The sequence below is a fragment of the Festucalex cinctus genome, chromosome 17 (assembly GCF_051991245.1).
Source record: "Festucalex cinctus isolate MCC-2025b chromosome 17, RoL_Fcin_1.0, whole genome shotgun sequence".
Taxonomy (NCBI): Eukaryota; Metazoa; Chordata; class Actinopteri; order Syngnathiformes; family Syngnathidae; genus Festucalex; species Festucalex cinctus.
Genome location: NC_135427.1, coordinates 7729100 through 7748781, shown reverse-complemented (window position 1 = coordinate 7748781; position 19682 = coordinate 7729100). Strand labels below are relative to the sequence as shown.

The following is a 19682-nucleotide window of genomic DNA, read 5'->3' as shown; positions in this document are numbered from 1 at the left end:
ATACATTGTACATCATCTGGAGCAGCTCAAAATCAATATTCATGTAATAAAATGACAAAAACAGAAAACATTGAAATCCAAAACATCAGCAACAAGTTAACAACTGAGTCTACATACCCAGAATAGATTGACATGGCAACACGGATGCTGAAATCTGATTGGACAAAAAAAAAAAAAAAAAAAAAAGAAGTCTCGCCTCTGCTCACGTGTACTGGAAGCAGTGCAGGCAATACAAAACCTAAAAAACAAAGCGAACAGACAGTTGTGAATAAATTCATAGAATTTCATGGAACAAATATTAGAATTTAGGTTGTGAATATAAATTTTAAGGCCTTGCTGACTCACAGTCTCCTGTCATTTTACAGATGATTATTAAGACAGTGACATACTCCAACGCTCAGACGCTTAATTGTTTTAATGTTTGACTTCACACAATCTTTCAAAGCTGTCATTTTTGCACATTATACAGTCCTGTTTTCAATTACTTGGGACCACTCGGGTCTCAAACACACACGGGCGATACCTGTGTGTTCATGCTATTGTTTTTTTTTTGTGGGAGAATGACACCGATGAAATGACTTCTTTTATTTGTTTAGCTAAACAACAATGAAGGATGAGGTTATACGTGTCGTCACGCTACATTCTAATCAGTAACTTAAATTTCAGTATGAGCGTGCGCGAGACGTGCACATACTGCACGCTTGCATTCGTGTATTTGCACAAGCAGCGCCTGGCTGTCGACGGCCAGTCAGTTGAAAAATTGAGCGTCTCCTCCTCCAGCTCATTTTTAAACACGTCCGCAATAGTTTTCGGTTACAGTCACTGATCACGCCTCATCAACAGTTATTGTCAATATAAAGAAGAAGAATTTTGTTAGCACACTCGTGCGCCAGGCAGCTGAGCATGAGTCAACATTCGGGGGACGAAGAGAAATAAAAAAAAGCGCATAGTCCAACTCATTACGTGCTGAACTGAGCCCAGTCAAGCAGATCCGAGGCGTGCGTGTGAATGAGAGCGATAAAGAAGGTGCCGCGGGTGTACTCATGTCCGTCATCGCGTTTCCACTGCAGGAATTTCAGCAGAATGATCAAGACGGTTCATAGCTGCAATCATGTTGATGTCAAACTCGGGCCCAAGGTCATTTATGCAATGATTTTGTAATTGTTTCCACACATTTCTCGATTCATTTCCTGTTGCAGCAAACACGTAAAGAGACTTTAAGGACACGCTGTGTGTATTTTCCGAAAATGTTGGTTAAATCCCAACTATTTAATTTGAAGCCGATACAAAATTACATGCGTGTTCAATGCAGACCAAAAAGTATCACGTTACCATTTTTTCCCCCTCTCATCTGGAAAAAGCCCTGAAAATAAGTCAAACACGGGTGGTACTGTGGTCAAAACAGCCCGCAAACGCCTGTAATAGAAAACCACAATTAGAAGTCATTTCAGGAGGCGACAAGCTACTGTTTCGTATGCTTGGATACACTTTGACACATCCAGCCGTCATCGTGCTGACTGTATATTCAAGGAAGAGTCTCTTTTTGTTTTCCTTCAGTTGTATGGAAAGCGATTTCAGCATTTATTTGGAATTCTTGATAACCAGCTTGAAGTCAAGTAGCCTCTTTGTCCTGACTAGCGAGACAATTCAGCGTGATTTAAGACATTTAACACATTTGATTCAGTTTAGCTAGCAGGTCCCAAATCCACTTGAATGTGTTGCTAGCTTGCTACCATTTTGCACTTTTGGTGAAAAATGTCATAGTCCAAAAAAAAATGTAAATTCCAATTTGATCATGCAGCAATGTTAAATGCACTGCAGTTATTTAGCGCTTTATCGACACAAAATGTTGTCCAAAGCACTTTACCAAGCCTCAATGTTCACTTTTTTGAAAACACATCAAAGTGTAAGACTGTATGCAGCCAAACACGCTAACACAGCTTATCAACCAATGAAAAGTTTTCCTTTTCAGTTTAAAATAACTTTCTTTAACCTCCAGGAGGCCTTATTTGTTTGTTTTATGCTTTTGGTAAAACTGAAATCTGTGTTCTGTTGTACCAGCTAGCTAGCGCTAAGCTAACCTCTCTCTGGTCTCCCTTTGCTGTAGTGAAGTAACTACAAAAGTGTTCATACGCTACCTAGACTGATTGTTTAATAGTTTAATAAATGCTCATTAGCTGGCTAAACTAATAATCACATTTGATAACCATGTCAACCTACGGAGTTTTTCCTTTTTAGTTTAAAATAACTTTAACCTCCAGCTTCACCGTATCCGCTTTTGCTAAAGTTCAATCCACCTGTGTTCTGTTGTGCCAGCTAGCTAGCTAGCTAGCGCTAAGCTAACCTGTAGGGGTTTGTTTCTCTGGTCTAGCGCCTGAGTTTGCAAACTCCCTTCGTGCTACGATGGCGTCGAATGCCAACAGTGAAGTAACGACAAAAGCGTTGATACACTGGCTAAAATGATTGCTTCATAGTTTAATATAATTCTCATTAGCTGGCTAAACTAATAATCACATTTGATATCCAGCCCAAAGTCCACATTCTAGCATACGTTCGTTGTCCTCAATAGTAGATGAATTGTCTTACTAGTAAGGACAAAGTGCCTCAAGGATGTGTAAAGAATGCTGAAACCGCTTTCTGCACTTTTGTTTCTTTGGCGAGTGTTTAGGGAGGTTTCGCTTTCTTCTTCAACCGCTTCAAAAGCCATCCACGTGTAGTCAACCTCCTATTTAGTCACAAGTGAAACTGATTGAAAATATGAGCCATAGGAGGCCTTTTGTTCACCGCATTCGCCGATGGAAATCTATTGTCGCCGTCTCCTCCCCCACCTGAGGCGGACGAACGGAACGACGTCGCGACAAAGAGCCGCCCGCATTGTCATTCCAAACGCATAGGTTGGGGCTTTGGATATTTAAGATTTGAAATTATAATCGACATTGTCAATAAAACAACCCACCTTCACCTCACTCCCCTTTTGCACACATCGCGGCCTTGTAAATAGCCGACTCGGGCTCCTCCCCCGGCCGTTTATCATTCAGCCGTTGCGCAAACATACACTTCGTCATTATGAGGCAGCTTGTCACTTTTCTCAGCAGGACGGCGCATCTCGCGCCGCTTCTTATTGATGCCTTTGATTGAGCTTAAAGAGATTAATTTAATTATCCCACATAGGTGCCGTGAATAAATATGGCGGCAACAAGGAAGGGAAGAAAATGGAGGAAATATTCATTATCTTTACAAAATGCAAATGTGCTTACTCAAATGGTACAAAATCCAATTTTCCAGAAAAGGGATTTGAGGAAGAAGGCATCTACTTTTTTTTTTTTTTTTTTTTCTCCGCCCGTTTTTGCCTTTTGACTAACAGGGGACTAAACAGCATGTCAGGGGGGGGCTGCTCTTTGTAAACATGCCGTGGGTCCGGTCAAGGCTGTGAGAAAAAAGGACATGCGAGGTGGGGGGGGAGAAAACTGAGGTTGTTTGCCATCAGGTGTGTGTGAAGATATCTCCAAACATTTGGACCCCGGAGATAACAACATGCCAGAGAGACGAGAACGGGGGAGGGCGGGGTTAGCGAGAGACGAGTGTATTTCCCCAGGACCACCTAAGCCTCCTAATCAAGATATTCCCAATCTTGCGCGTTTGTGTGTGTGAGACAGACGGAGAGAGAATGTGCGTGTTTGTAGCAAAGATAAAAGGAGGTGTCCCTCATCAGGCTTCCACAGCTGAAGCTGTGTGAGTGAACCCCCGTCGCACCTCCTCGACCACGGAGAGCCGACCTACACGGGAGTAATGAGCAGCGCTCTGTTGTGTCGATGCCATTCATTCCCGCGCGGACGCTGTGATGCCGCATTAATTGCACGCCGAGTCCTTTGCTTAATAACGCCGCGACACGTCAACTCAATCACGCGGCCTCCGCCGCATTCGGCTTTTGTAATTTGGCTTTTAAATGAAATAAACGAGCTATCTGGGAGATCTCCGGGATTACAGTTATCATTAACGCGGGCCACCCCCCCCACCCGACCCTTGAGCGACAAATGCCACCCTCTGATTGGTTGATGACTTTGTGGTGAGTGGCACTCCACCTATGGGGTCGTCTGGCGTGAGCGGAAGGCGAAGGCTAATGAGGCGCAATTACAAAAAGGGTGCATCGCCTGCTATTTTCGTGACCAAGTCATTCATATTACTGGCATATTAAAGGGGGATGAAATTAAAAATAAAACAGGATTATTGTGAGCATTTGAATAATTACTCAATCAAGGCAACGGGAGAACACTGCTAATTCTCCTTCCAATGTAGATCTAATTGATGCAGATTCAAAACAGGTAAAACCAGATACTATACTGGTTAACTCATTCACTCGCCACCATTTTCACATTTCGCAATCCCGTTCACTCTCTGTTTTACTGGATTTTGACTGAGTTTGCGAGGCCCACAGAATATTGTGTTCTATTGCGATAAAAGCATGGAAGCTATCAAAAGAAAGATTAAAGTCTCTTCTTTCATCAGGAAAAAAAAAGTATGTTTCTATCTGTTTCCGTTTTGCAGCAATTAGAGCTAAGTTTCATCAGTTTTCACAAATCTCTTCAAAATTGTAAGTACTTTAGCTTTTTTTTCTAGATGGTGCCACCTGCTGGCCGTTTGTGTAATAACTACCATTTCTGCAACCGTTCGTTGCAGTTGAGAGGCTGCATCAAAGCCTTCTGTATGCTCTAGCATAAAAAAAACAAAAAAACAAAAACGTATAAATACGTCTTTGGGACACTTAGAGCATTTAAAAAAACGTATTTATACGTTATTGGGAGTAAATGAGTTAAAGTCCATTACTTATAAGTAAAATAAAAAAAAGTACACTCTGAAATGTACAAAAGTATTTTTTTAACTTAAAGTTCTCAAATCTACACATTAAATATGATGGGTTGTTTACCTAACCAACTCAATGCATAGCTCTGGATTTGGAGCAGATTGGGCTACTTTGACCCAAGGTTGGGTTCATTATTTTTGGTCCAGCTGATTGGGAGGAAGACGGGATTTTTCGTGGCTTGGGTTCCTTTTACTCAAGATTGGTGAATTATTTTTGAGCCCTGCACACTGGGCTGAAAACGAGATTTTTGAACAAACGGCCTTACATTTACCCAAGGTTGGGATAGTTATTTTTTGGCTCATCAGAATGGTTCAAAGATTGGTTGGGTTCATTATTTTTTTGCTTCTACAGTTTGAGTCGATTATTGAATTTTGAGCAGCTGGCTTAATTTTACCCACGGTTGGATTTATTATTTTTGGCCCATTAGAACGGGTTGAAGGTTTTCAGCAGATTGATTGACTTGTACCCAAGGTTGGGTGAATTATTTTGGTCCGGCTGATTGGGTTGAAGATTGGACTTTGAGTAGATTGGGTCACTTATACCCAAGCAAGGTTGGATTCATTATGTTGGCTCACGATTGGATTTTATGTGATTGGGTTACTTTTACCCAAGGTTGGGTTATCTAATTTGGACCTACAGATTGGGTTGAAGATTCGATTTTGAGCAGATTGATTTACTTTGACCCAGTTTTGGGTTCATTATTTTGGCCCATGATTGGATTTTGAGCGGACTGGGTTACTTTTACCCAAGCTTGGTTGTTTCCATGCAGTATGGTTATCACGCTTTCCCACAAGACTCATTTTGAACACAGTACTGTGGAATTGAAAAGTGACATCTGAAATGCGGGACATATTTTGGGGCATTTTAGTGACTACAAAAGAGATCATTTCATTCATTGATAATGATAACAATATCAACCCAAGGTGTCTCAATACTTTTGGTGCATCATTTCGCCACGCCGCCATCTTGCACACCCTCTATGCATAAGCATGTACAAAGAAGGTGTCAATTAGACCGACTAATTAATGACAAATGGAAGTCCATCCTTTATGTCCGCCCTCAAAGGAAAGCTGAAGAGCTTTCTGAGTGCAGCACATCTAAGAGAACGATTCCTTTGCGGCCTTCTCTTTGTGGCTTTCACCGAATCCTTCTCCCATTGTCTTCGACCTCTGCAAAATAATCTCACTTAGTCTTTTTCCCTCTTCCCGCTCAAGCCTCCATCTTTTCCCCCAGCGGAGTTCTCGCTGCCTCGATCCCATCCATCGATGTTTTCCCCTCCATCAAGGCCCCTGTGATGCTTTTCTTCCTTTTAGCTTTTGTCTCCCACCTTTTGTGTTTCCTCCGCAGGTAACGCACTCTCTGCCGGTGACACACACGTACACACGGTGCGGACTAAAGAGTGTTTTTGGAAGGCTGGCTCGACGCCACTGATGGACGGCGTACGCGTCGACACTACAGCGTGTACAAATCAGGTTATATTACCTTGGAAATATTCTGGAAACCGCTGGGAAATATGCAAAGTAGAACATGCGACAAGGGGATCCGTTATTTCCTCTGTCAGGCATAAAACGCGGCAACTTACGATTTGATAAGCGTTTGTTGGGTCATTTATTTAGTTAACAAGCCAAGGAGGACCCGTTGAATTTTAGCGCTGTATTTTTTTCATCTTTCATGGTTACAGTCTGCTTGCACTAGGCTAAGTGAGGCAGTGAGGATCAAAAGTAATTGCGAATTAGCACCCCCTACTGGTGGTAGTTCCACTAAAACTTCTTATCGATTTACACAAATTTCTAAAGCTTGAATGAAATTGCCGCCTGTGTGATTGGCCGGTTACTTTTTGGACCGGACATAATAGTATCTGTTTGAAGCTTGGCATGATTGGAGTTCACGTAGCTGTCGGCATGCCTTCACAAGGTTATTGGAGCCCATCAATAAAGCCGTTTATATCTCATGTATTTCGAAGCGCCGGGCTGTTTGGGATGTTGGAACGCTCCGCGCTTTTCCTTCCCCGGTGGCGCCACTTCTTTATTTGCACGTCTCTCTCTCTCGAGAGAGAGAGAGAGAGAGACGTTCAGGTTCCCTCTCAACGCTTTTCAGGGTGGAAAAAAAACCTCAGAGGTCATCGCAGTCACTCATCACCGAGACAACCTGGTGGCACTGCAGATATCTAAGGTTGCAACGCAGCTTCACTCTCCCCGCAATATTCAATATCAAAAGATCATTTCGGTCCGATGTAATAAACACGGTCTAACTGCAAACACTAATCACCAGAGGACCGAGGAAGTCCCGCGTGCAAGTCAGAAGACACTTTCAAGTCTTAACCTTCAGTTTCAAGCTACTGTGAAAACGTAAATCAAAAAAGTTGAGTCAAGGCAATACGTGGGTCGAGAAAGTCATACATCAAATAATACCATACGATTTTGCTCATTCATAAGTGGGTGGATCCACTAGTTGATTTTACTATCCCACATCAATATTTGATGCTTGAAGTTGACTAATTGCTAATCATGTTTTTTTGGCAACTCGTCTTCGAATTTACAGAGGACTTTTGACTCACAATTCTGCTACTCGGCCGCCAAAATGTCCAGAAAACTAGCCATCATATATCTACGTGGGTGAGAGTATGAAGATTTAGCTAGTTGTGGATGAGAATTGGTGTTAGCCTCATATCGCTAGCTTAAAATGAGGTTAATATTAGCGTTAACAGGGCCACATGACTGATGACTGAATTTGACTAACATTTACACCAAGCAAATAACATCAAATATCATCATTGTCTACTTTATTAAGATTAAACATAAAGAACATGAAGCTCAGTTCATGTTGTGAGCTAAATTGTGGCGCTAACTTAGCTAACATGCCCTTGCTAACTCTGTACTAACGGATAGCTGTCATAGGTGTGCTGCCTTTCAGATTTGATTTTATTTAAAAACAACAACAACAACAAAAACAATGAAATGAAAATATCTTTGGTATTTGTGCTAAGTTTTGATGAGGTGGCATATTCACGCCACAGCCTAGCATACTGCTGGATTGCTAGCTCGGTGTGTGCGCACTACGCAAACAAAACACTTTCATTTCAAACAAAAACAACACGCATGGAATTCAACAAAACACATGCTTTCAAGTGTAAACAGACAAGACTTGTCAAGTCATGTACTTCAACTTTAAGCCAAGGAGTGTCTCAACCCAAACCACACAAGTCGATTGTTTCATAAGATTTAGCCAAACAAGCCCCAAGTCCCAAAATTGGCGACCAACGTCTGACGCAAGCCCCCCCCCCACGTCGCCTCTGCTCATGACGTCACGCCACATTCCAAGTTGTATTTCACATGTATAAGTGCAAATCTAAGGCGGTGAGACAAGTTGAGGTCGGCCGTATCACGACTCAACCAGTCAGCAGTTGCCCGCTTTATAACAAACACGGAGAGTATCTGAGCAGAGGGGGATATTTAGGGAGAGATTGAGAAGAAGATAAACGATGGTGAGAAAGATGGATGAGGAAGATGTGTAAAAAGAGACGACTGGTGTCTAAGGAAAGGCTGTAAAGAGAGCGTATCTGAGCGCTTCTTCGCATGATACGCCGTGTTTATTTTTATTTTTTTTTATTTTTCTGCCGTCTGACGGACAGCTCAACGCCGGGCTTGTAAAAACAGCCGCGCAAAAAATGTTCCACATGCCAAAAGGGACGTGCGGAGGGGGAGGGGGAGGCCGCCGACACACGCGCACACGTAAACTTACACACAATAAACGGGAGGTGTGGAGTTGCACCATTATTTATTAGGGGTCATGTGGTGCGGGTGATCAGTCACTGGGTGGAAGGGCATCGGCGCAAGCTAAAAGCAGAGGATGTTGTCTTAACATTTCCCCCCGATTCGCGTCTCCCATCTGCAAAATTTGTAACATTTTACAGTGGGGAGTGATTGAAACATTCTGCAACTTTGCAGTTTTTATTTTTTTTTATTTTTTAAGAGGCTTGAGCAACAGAGCTGAGAGGAGGTCTTGTATGAAATAAACACAAAGGTAACAATCTTGTGCAACATACACTCATGGGATACTCCATTAGGCGTCATATAATATACACTATAAAACTGGGCTAAATGAGAAACATATTACTTAATTTGACTAAAAATGATTCACCATTAGAACAGGAAAATTTGCTCTTAAAAAAAAAAAAAAAAAAAAAAAACTGGAAATTTTAACTTGAATTGAAAGTTAAAACTTGACTTGACTTAAATCTGCCCATGTTAATTCAACTTCAGTATTTTTAGTTGTTTTTCCCTCCGTCCTTCCTCATGTTTTTGTTCTTTTTTTTTGATAACGAAACTCAGGGCGCTAATTAGCGAACCGCCAGGCTTCTCGTTCTGTCACCCTCTGGTCGTCATTGTCATTTTATTTATTTTTTTGTGTTTCTCAGACTGTTTGTGACTGCGAAGACAAATTCCTTGTGTGTTTTTACATACTTGCCCAATAAAGTGCACTCTGATTCTGGTTTATTGGTAAGACATTAGTATGACATGACCAAAAAAAAAAAAAAAAAAAAAAGTCTACTAAAACATCTAAACCAGGGGTGTCCAAACTTTTTCATTTGAGGGCCACATATAGAAAATCTGTTAGTTTTTATTAGTTTAGTTCTTTATAAAATGCTTAGTTTTAGTTTAGTTTTATAAGTATTATTATTATTATTATTATTTTTTTTTAATGTGTATTACTTGTGCACAATATTTAAAAAACACCATGGGAGCGAACATTTTTGTTTTGTTTATTTTATTTGAGTCAAATGCCACTTTTAGCATATGGTGCGGGCCACTGAAAAATGGACGGCGGGCCACAAATGGCCCCCAGGCCGTAGTTTGGAAACCACCGATCTAAACTTTATTTAGGTTTAATCCGAGGCACTTAAAATGGTGGCACGTGTATGCTGACTTCTATTTAAGATAAGTTTGAATGTGGAATATGCGAACTTATTAGAGGGTGTGTAGACTTATGCAACATCATTAGTGTTGGTTATTTATTTATTTTTACTTCCCCTCTCAAAAAGATCTTTTAATTATTAGGTATTTATTTTGGTCTCATCTCGCATATTACAAATTTGAGTAGGGGTGTGCAGACTTTTTATATCCACTGTATGTAATATTTTAACATCCTTTGCCACAAAAATATTTCAAAAACATAGTTAACCAGTGTTATTATGAATATATAAATATATCCACTGAATGTTTCTTTTTTCTGTCAAATTCTCTTCACTTGGCCAATTTGCTGGCCCACAATGACATCAGCATTTTTTCTGTCCTCCAATTGGTTGGCCAAACCAAGGCAAGTTTGACGAGAAAACCGTATTGTTTGATGTTTTTGCTGCGTCCCCAGTAAACGGCCAGGAACCGAATCGATGTTCTGCCACTGATACAGAAAATACTGTAATGTGGTCTTCCATTTTTTTACGTGAGCAAAACGCCTCCACGAAAGAGCCCAGATGGCGCAAGGTGTTGTCCGGCCCAAACATGCCGAGTGCTGCATGGTGACTCACGGGAAAATGAAGGCATCATATTTAGTACAACCACAACCAGAGGGCTTTTTGTTTTTTCCTTTTCAATTTTGGAGCGCAAGCACTCAGCAGCCTCTCCGTCATAATAAGGAGCCGCCACTCCAAAACGTCTCCAACCAACCTGCGGCTTATTGCAACACGCTCCATCCAGTCCGCCGGATCAGCCGGCTCGACCGGGATTCGAATCGTGACACCCGGCGACACCGTTTGCTAAATTGAGGGGAAAAGGTCGGGGAGACAAAATGTTGAAACGGAAAGCAAAATTAGAGAAGCGCGCGCATTAGACATAATAAAGTGAGGAAGAGGAGGAGGAGGATGAAGTCAGACAGAGAGGAGACGTCTTGTCATCGCTAAAGGAGAGCCACGGAAAGATGGACAAAGGAGACGTCCCGAGGGACCACGCGCTCATTCTGCATGGCTGCCGATCCGTCGCCATGGCAACTGTACGCGTGTGTACATCTGCACGCACGGCGGTGACCGACAGTGGAGCCGCGTTGGGGGATAAAATGTGTAGCTACCTCCTGCTGCGTTAGCAGGAATACTTTGAAAGTGGTTATGATCACATTCCACGTCGTCGTGCGTGCGTGCGTTTTACAGGCAGCGCGTGTCCATAGATGGAGAGACGTAATCGTTTGCACCCGCGGTCGATGAGTGATCTGCTGCGCGGTGTGATTGATGAACGACGGGCTGATGATTTGATGTCAGGAAAACAAAACAAAAATGGCTTCAGTACAGGCAATTTTGACCCCGTACAGGATCAAAATATGATTTCACTTAATTTGGGTTCATTTCAGCCCAGCAATTTGAAGAGTGTAATAATAATTCATTATCATTTGAAAATCCTTTAAAAAAAAAAAAAAAAAAAAAAAAAATATATATATATATATATATATATATATATATATATATATATATATATATATATATATATATATATATATAGATATTTCTTTTAATTAAATTTAGTAAACCAATAATCAAATACACTAAATGTATTTAATATTAATTTAATACATATGTAAAATTGTTTATTTTACTATATATGTAAAATCATTTAAAATAATAATTTACAATAAATCAATTAACAAAATAATTATTTAGATAAATGAGTAATAATAATAATAATAATAATAATAATAATAATAATTGTAATTAATAATTAATTTAAGTAATAATTTCTTAGCAAGACAATAATCCATTCTCATTTAAATGTTATTTCTAAGTATTTTACTTCTAAATAATTAACCACTTGTACATAACAAAATATTAAATGTATATGCAGAAAATCATTGAAAATAATAATTTACAAGAAATCAATTAACCAAATATTTATTGAGATAAATGAGTAATAAAATAATAAAAATAAAATGGAAAAAAAGCAGAAGTTGTTGAGCTTAACGGGACAAAAAGTTGATTAAATTGACATAAATTATGTTAAAAATAATTTATATAATACAATAATCCATTCTAATTTAAATGTTATTTCTAATTATTTTACTTCTAAATAATTAAGCAATTGTACATAACAAAATGTGAAATGTATATGCAGAAAATCATTTAAAATAATAATTTACAAGAAATCAATTAACCAAATATTTATTGAGATAAATGAGGAATAAAATAATAAAAACAAAATGGAAAAAAGCAGAAGTTTTTAAGATTAAAGGGGGACAAAAAGTTGATTAAAGTGACATAAATTATGTTAAAAATAATTTAAATTTAAATAATTTAAATTGCTAAAAATAATTTATATAATACAATAATCCATTCTAATTTAAATGTTATTTCTAATTATTTTACTTCTAAATAATTAAGCAATTGTACATAACAAAATGTGAAATGTATATGCAGAAAATCATTTAAAATAATAATTTACAAGAAATCAATTTACCAAATATTTATTGAGATAAATGAGGAATAAAATAATAAAAATAAAATGGAAAAAAGCAGAAGTTTTTAAGATTAAAAGGGGACAAAAAGTTGATTAAATTGACATAAATTATGTTAAAAATAATTTTAATTTAAATAATTTAAATTGTTAAAAATAATTTATATAAGACAATAATCCATTCTAATTTAAATGTTATTTCTAATTATTTTACTTCTAAATAATTAACCAATTGTACATAATAAAATGTGAAATGCATATGCAGAAAATCATTTAAAATAATAATTTACAATAAATCAATTGACCAAATATTTATTGAGATAAATGAGTAATAAAATAATAAAAATAAAATGCAAAAAAGCAGAAGTTGTTGAGCTTAACAGGGGACAAAAAGTTGATTAAATTGACGTAAATTGTTAAAAACAATTTATCTTAGCAAGACAATAATCCATTCTCATTTAAATGTTATTTCTAATTATTTTACTTCTAAATAATTAACCAATTGTAGATAATAAAATGTTAAATATATATGCAAAAAAATATATATATTTTAATGAGATAAAAAGAATAACAAAAGGAACATAATGAGGACTCAATTAAAAAAAATAATAATAATCTAAATTCATCCAATAAATAAATAAATAAATAAATAAATAAATAAACTGATGAGTTGTGTGAAATGTGTAAACTATCACAAGTCTAAATTATTTTATAGCAATATTTCCCTTCCTTATTGAGAAGTTGTTCCCATGTCAAAACTGAGCTGATTTATTATCTAGACAATAATTTGCACAGGTGTGCGTAATGATATGGCCAGTGGGAGTAGAAGCACATCATAAAATAATAAACACACGCACGCACGCACGCACGCACGCCCTTGATGGGATCACCGATAAAACGTTCCACGCGGAGGAAGCCGGCCGCCATAAACACGCCCGTTGGAAAAATGTTTTTCTTATGCATCCGTGGCGAGAGGCGGAGTACACCCTGGCCCGGTTCTGGTTACCCTTTCGATCGCTATTAAGTCAACTGGACTGCATACGAATACACACGCACTTTTCTATGCTGATTTATCGACGTCATGTACTGCATTTTTGTTTCCAAAGGTTCAGAGAGTTCGATATGCAAACCGTTCGCGGCAGGTTGTCTCACGCGATATGCATTCGTCTCAATGCGTCGGGCTGATGGACCGTCAGCCGGTGTCATGACGCAACCTCCGCGACCTTGAAGGAAAGCGCTCGTATTTCCCCCCCGTAAAGCTCTTTTGTGTGTCTCCACGCCGCGAGAACGTGACGGAGGCGCCTCCTCCGTCAACACGTTCCCTAATTACATTTCTGCAATTTATCACCACGGCAACCGCGACTTGACATCCACCAACGCAATCAATATGTTTTTAATTGCCTTGGAGGTACAATATGCGCAAAGTCTGATTTTGAAATGCGTGGAGGTCAACAGGTAACGTGAAGAATCTCATTAATTACGATTCCTTTCAGGAGACAAGCAAGGTCTGCCGGCTTTTCTCTCATGCCGATTGTGATCGGGAGCTTCAATGTTCAGTTCGGGTGCACAAAGCTCATTCAAGTATGGAAAGTTGAGAATTCACTATCGGTTATGTGGAATTTTGCCAGCAAGCGTAAAAGTATATAAATATTACCGAAGAGTTCTGCTCTGAAATAAAAAGACTGATGGGTCAAAAATAAACCAATTTTGCCAAAAAAAAAAAAAAGTAACCTACCCACTACTTGGGTCAATCTGACCCAACATTTTGGGTTGTTTTGTATCAAAACAGCCCTTCTTTTTTTTTATGGGGGGATAAAACAGCCCCAAAATTGTTTTGTTTTGATGAAAAGCAACCCAAAGTTGGGTTGACCCAAGTAGTGGGTTGGTCCAGTTTTTGACCTAAATTGGGCTATTTTTGACCCAGCAGTTATAAGGATGTAATGAGGATAAGCACAATATGTTGTCCTGTTAATAAAACTATTGCGTCAAAATTAACCTAAATTGGGGGAATAGCTAATCCAGTGCCAACAGAGCCAATACTGGGTTATTTATAGCAAAGTGCATTGGGTTGAGGATTTGATCCAGTGTGCACCCGTAAAACTGCTGGGTCAAAACTAACCCACAATTTTGTTCAAAGATGGGACCAACCCGCTTTGGGTCCTTTTGACCCAACTTTGGGTTGTTTTAAATGGAAACAACTCAATTTTGGGGGTTGTATAAATTGTACAAAACATAGGTTTTGTTTTGTCTTTTCTTTTATTTATTTATTTATTTATTTATTTATACAAAACAACCCAGAATGTTGGGACAAATTGACCCAATTGAGTAGAGGGTTGGTGCAATTTAATTATGTATTTATTTATTATTTATTTTATTTTATTTTATTTTTTTACAAAACAACCCAGAACGTTGGGTCAAATTGAAGCAAGTAGAGGGTTGGTCCAATTTATTTATTTTATTATTATTATTATTATTTTACAAAAAAAACTGAACAAAACAGAATGTTGGGTCAAATTTACCCAAAAAGGGTCGATCCAATTTTTTTTATTTAATTATTTATTTATTTAGTATTATTTTTATTATTATTATTATTATTTTTTACAAAAAAAACAAAAACAAAAACAGAATGTTGGGTCAAATTTACCCAAGTAAAGGGTTGGTCCAATTTATTTATGTATTTATTTATTTATTATTACCAAAAATTGGGTTATTTTTGACCCAGCAGTTTTAAGAAAGTGTAAGGACAATATTAGCCATCTAGCTGTCACCAACATTTGCTAAGAATTGTTACATTCAATTTGCTTCATCTTCAGTACACAAAACTGTGTTTCATCTCTTTAGCCAGCTCAAATCCAATCTTCAACTCAATCTGCTGGGTCAAAATAAATAAAAAAATAAAAAAATAAAAAAATAAGTAAGCCACAGCTACCCAACAAGTTGCAATTTTTTTCCAGCATGAAATATAGAGATGGAACCTAGAAAAGTCCTGTGCAAAATGATGATAAAAACATGTAGTAACATCTAAGACAGTCGTCACCCAGCGTTAATACGTACATCGATTTAAATCATCCCTGCTGTGTACAAGCTATAGAGGAAAAGAATGAAGGCGTATGCATATGGAGGATGCTGCATCATTAGTTATGAATATAGCACACCGCCACCAGATCAGATGAAAATTGTCATACATACGTCCGGACTACTGCAGCTATCAGCTCAACTTGACTGAAAAGGGGCACAGTATGAACCTGGAAAAAAACACAACAGCACATTCGCGTCATAAAATACATCAAACACTACAAAAAAGATCAACAGCTTGCACATTTCTCCCTCGAAAACGGTGTGTAATGGGCCGGGGAGTAAAACAAGGTGAAAAAAAAGATGTCGGCGTGTCGAAGAAGAACATGCGCATGACTTCCGCGCAGCCAAGAAGCCATGATTTATGTACGTGTACCATCTGTTAGCACAGAATACGTTGCGCAACTTCCAGTGAGTCACACTGACTTTTGTCCCACACACGCACGCACACGCGCAGATAAGATGGATACTCGCGACGAGCGGATGCGGGCTCAAATGAACGATAGATGGGGCCATGCCGAGAAAAGAGCTGATCTTCTTACAGCTTCTCTCGGTGACCTGAATGTAGCCCAAAACACACACACACACACAAACGCAGACATCGAAACGATCCGCAAACACGTGCAGCATCTCCGAGCAGCTGGCAACCATTTATTTACCTCAGTGACAGGTTCCGCCTGCATCCAAATGGAGCGCTTTCTCCGGACTCGACACGCACACACGTTACTATTTCACCTCTCACTCAGTTTCCCGTCCCGCACACACATAAACGCAAAAATGACACAAGCGAGCGTGGCGGATAACCTCCGGACTTGTTTGAGCGACGTCTCAAACGTGGCGTCCCGAACGAAAACACGACAAAGCAAACCAATGCAGATGTCAATTTTAAGACTCTGGACTGACTTGGCTAAGACTTATGAAAGACTCAAAATGGACTTACAGCTCGTTATCTGACCCTTGTAGGTGTTGGGAGTACTGTACAGAATGTTACGGTCCAGCAACAGGAACAGATGGGCAAATTAAAAAGAAAAAAAAAGAAAAAAGAAAACAGGAAGTATTTCAATTTTTTGACTGATTAGAAAGATTGCATCGAAAGTCTCAATTCTCTTTAATCCTGCTTTTTGCGCATACAAAAGCAATGGCAGTACGTTCATTTTAAAATGTACACCTTTGGACATGATTATTGGTTTATATTTTGCACCGGAAAAACAGTTGGGAGAACAGTGACCCAATTATGGCTCAAAAAGTGACTGATCCACTTTATGGGTTAATTTGAGCCAATTTACTGGGTTGTTTTATATATAATGGCCCAATTTTTAACCCAAAGTTGCGTAACATTAACCCAAGGATCTGACCTAACTTCATAGTTTAAAAAAAAAAAAAAGCAAAACGACCCCATTTTTGACCAAAAGTTGGGTCAAATTGACCAAAGTTTTCAATCTGACACAACTTAATTTGTTTTTGTTTTTTTTGGCTAAACAACCCAGAAAGTTGGTTTAGATTCACCCAAGTAGACGATCGAACCCAACTTTCTGGGTTGTTTTTATACAAAATGACCCAATTTTTGACTCAGAGTTGGGTCAAATTCACCCAAGTAGATGAATTGACCCAACCTTATGGGTTGCTTTATACAAATTACTTTTATTTATTTTATTTTTTTTCTGGCAAAACAACCCAGAAAGTTAAATTAACCGAAGTAACCCAACTTTCTGGGTTGTTTTATCCCAAATGACCCAATTTTTGACCCAAGTAGATGTTTCATTGTACGAGTTGTTTTACTCAACTCAATACAAAATCACTTTTTTAAAATGTATTTATTTATTTATTTATTGGCAAAACAACCCAGAAAGTTGGGTTAAATTGACCTAAGAAGACGATTTAAACCAACTTTCTGGGTTGTTTCATGCAAAAAGACCAAATTCTTTTCTTTCTTTCATTTAAAAAAATTTTTTTTTTGGTGCAAAACCACCCAGAAAGTTGGTTCAAATTGACCCAAGAAGAGAATCTGACCAAACCTTTTGGGTTGTTTTATACAAAATGACCCAATTTTTGACTCAAAGTTGGGTCAAATTGATCCAAAAATAGATCGGTCCATTTTGACCCACCTGTTTTTATTGTGTGAGATGACAATTTTTTTAGTCGTTTAATTTTTCTTATCATCTTGCTTTTGTCTTTGAATGTGTTTGCATTATTTTAAAGTATGTTTAAGACCTTTTTGTATGTTTGTATGTACTGTAGTATTTGTGTTGGATGTGTGGCTATAAGGCGTGATCTAACTTTAAAAAAAAAAATAAATAAAATAAAAAGCTCAGAGGTTGGGCACACTGTGACGAGGTGACGCGACTTCGCAAACCCACTTTCCGGCCCCATGAAGATACGAATACCTGAACACGCACTCACAAATGAGCCTGCTCCGACTGCATGAAAAGCCCTCCCTCATTAACCCCGGGGGCGCCCTCATACCCCCCCCCCCCCCCCCCCACACACACACACACCTTTCCAGGCCTCCCATTGTGCCCCTATCTCCAACAGCATTCTGGGTAAAGTAGTCTAACAATGTCAGGAGAAGATAAGCTCAACGCAAACCTTGCTGATAAGGACTGCACTTAACGCGTGTGTGTGTTTTCAAGGTGTCGCTTGATTGGGGAGCCAACGAGGACGACCTCGTGCGGGTGTGCGGTCACGTTGGCTGACTGCGGTGTTCCGTATCTCTGTAATAACAAGCGAAACAGCGAAAACGTGGTCGACAAAAAAGGAAAGCAAACACAAAGGCATGCGAACGTGCGAGTGGTTTTAAACTGTCGCTAAGGATCATTAGCAATGTTTTGTTTTGTTTTTTTTAATGAAAAAACAAAACAAAACGGTGAGTCACGAGTTATTTCCTGCGCTTGTTGAAGGAGAGGCTATCAAACGGATGTTTACAGCCGGCGTTAAAACAACACTGTCCAGCTGTCTTAATGCGGCGGGCGCACGGCAAGCAGACGGCAATTCGGGGTCAAAGGTAAATACTCCATCCAGACATTAATGTCGCAATAAGCCGTGTCGCAAAGGCTTTGGTTACAGTGTCATAAAAAAAGAGAGGTGTGAATATGTCACAGGAAGTCGCCAATAAAAGGCGAGTAAATTGGCTCACCTTGTCCCAGAAAAGTCCACACCCTGCTGGGGATAATCTCGACGCTCCTCCCACTGCCCTGCTTCAACACACACACAAAGATGAACATAAAACACACTCAAGTGAAGGAATGCCTCTCAGTAACGTATATTCGACAAATACAGGTCTGTCAAAACTTTTGATATTTATGTATCACTCGGCACAGATATGACAGTCATATGTACAAATATGGTCCATTTCAAAATGTTGCACAAAATCAATATTGGCAAGAAGAAATCTATTACCTCTTGGACTGCCTGAAGTTTCACAAAACTCCGCCTCCTTCCTCTCTGCGGGAGCCGTGCAACATTAAGCCACCTCAAGATTCAACGTCTAGATGTTGTTTTTTCTAAACACTAATGAGTGAAAATAGTTTTGGCCGAGTTTGTTAAAAACTAGTGCAGAAGTAACTGGTCAGCCACAAGGATATATTTAGAAACTGCAGAGTGTATGATATTAATATCCGGTTTAATTTAAAAAACGTGAATTCAAGTCGCATTTCAAGACATAATTCCGTTTGTTTCCATATATAGTAGCTATACATTTTTTGAAGATTGCTGACACCAATTTCAAAGATTGAGAGCAATGTAGCATAGTGTTAAATTTTCAAAATATGGTTTTCTGATTTTGGGGGCGTGTCTACAAGCACCCAGTGATTCACTTGGGCTTCCTTAGTTCGCATTATCAAGCACAATTGTGATGTCCAGCTAGCTAGCTAGCCCTGCCTGAAAATTGGACCGTCTGCAATTTTTTTTTTTTTTTTTTTTTTAAATTAGTGATTTTGCAGATGGAAAAATTCTGACGACCTTCTTGCTGTTGTGCGTGCACTCGCAGCTGACAACGAGGCACTCTAAAGTGGCACATGCTGTCAAATCAGATTTTTTTTTTTCTCTCTCCGCCCTCGTTAATCCGCCTGTGTTTGTGTAACAGTATTCACTCACTCATAGCGGACAATGAGGCACTCTAAATCGTCGACACTAGCAGACTGTCCAATTTTCGGGCAAAGCTAGCTAGTTAGCTGGACATCACAAGTGTGAATGATAATGCGAACTAAGGAAGCCCAAGTGAATCACTGGGTGCTTGTAGCCACGCCCCCAAAATCAGAAAAACATTTTGAAAATTAAACACTATGCGACATAGCTCTCAATCTTTGAAGTTGGTG

At 38.9% G+C, this 19682-nt stretch overlaps 1 long non-coding RNA gene across 1 annotated transcript; it reads right to left on the bottom strand.

Annotated features, from left to right (window-relative positions):
• Window positions 1-1330: 1330 nt before the first annotated feature.
• On the bottom strand, window positions 1331-18647 carry LOC144005474 (uncharacterized). The gene is made up of 3 exons (XR_013279574.1): window positions 18503-18647; window positions 15484-15539; window positions 1331-1416 (listed from the first exon to the last, which is right to left on the bottom strand). It is a non-coding gene; the product is annotated as an uncharacterized LOC144005474 (long non-coding RNA).
• Between the last annotated feature and the right edge of the window lie 1035 nt (window positions 18648-19682).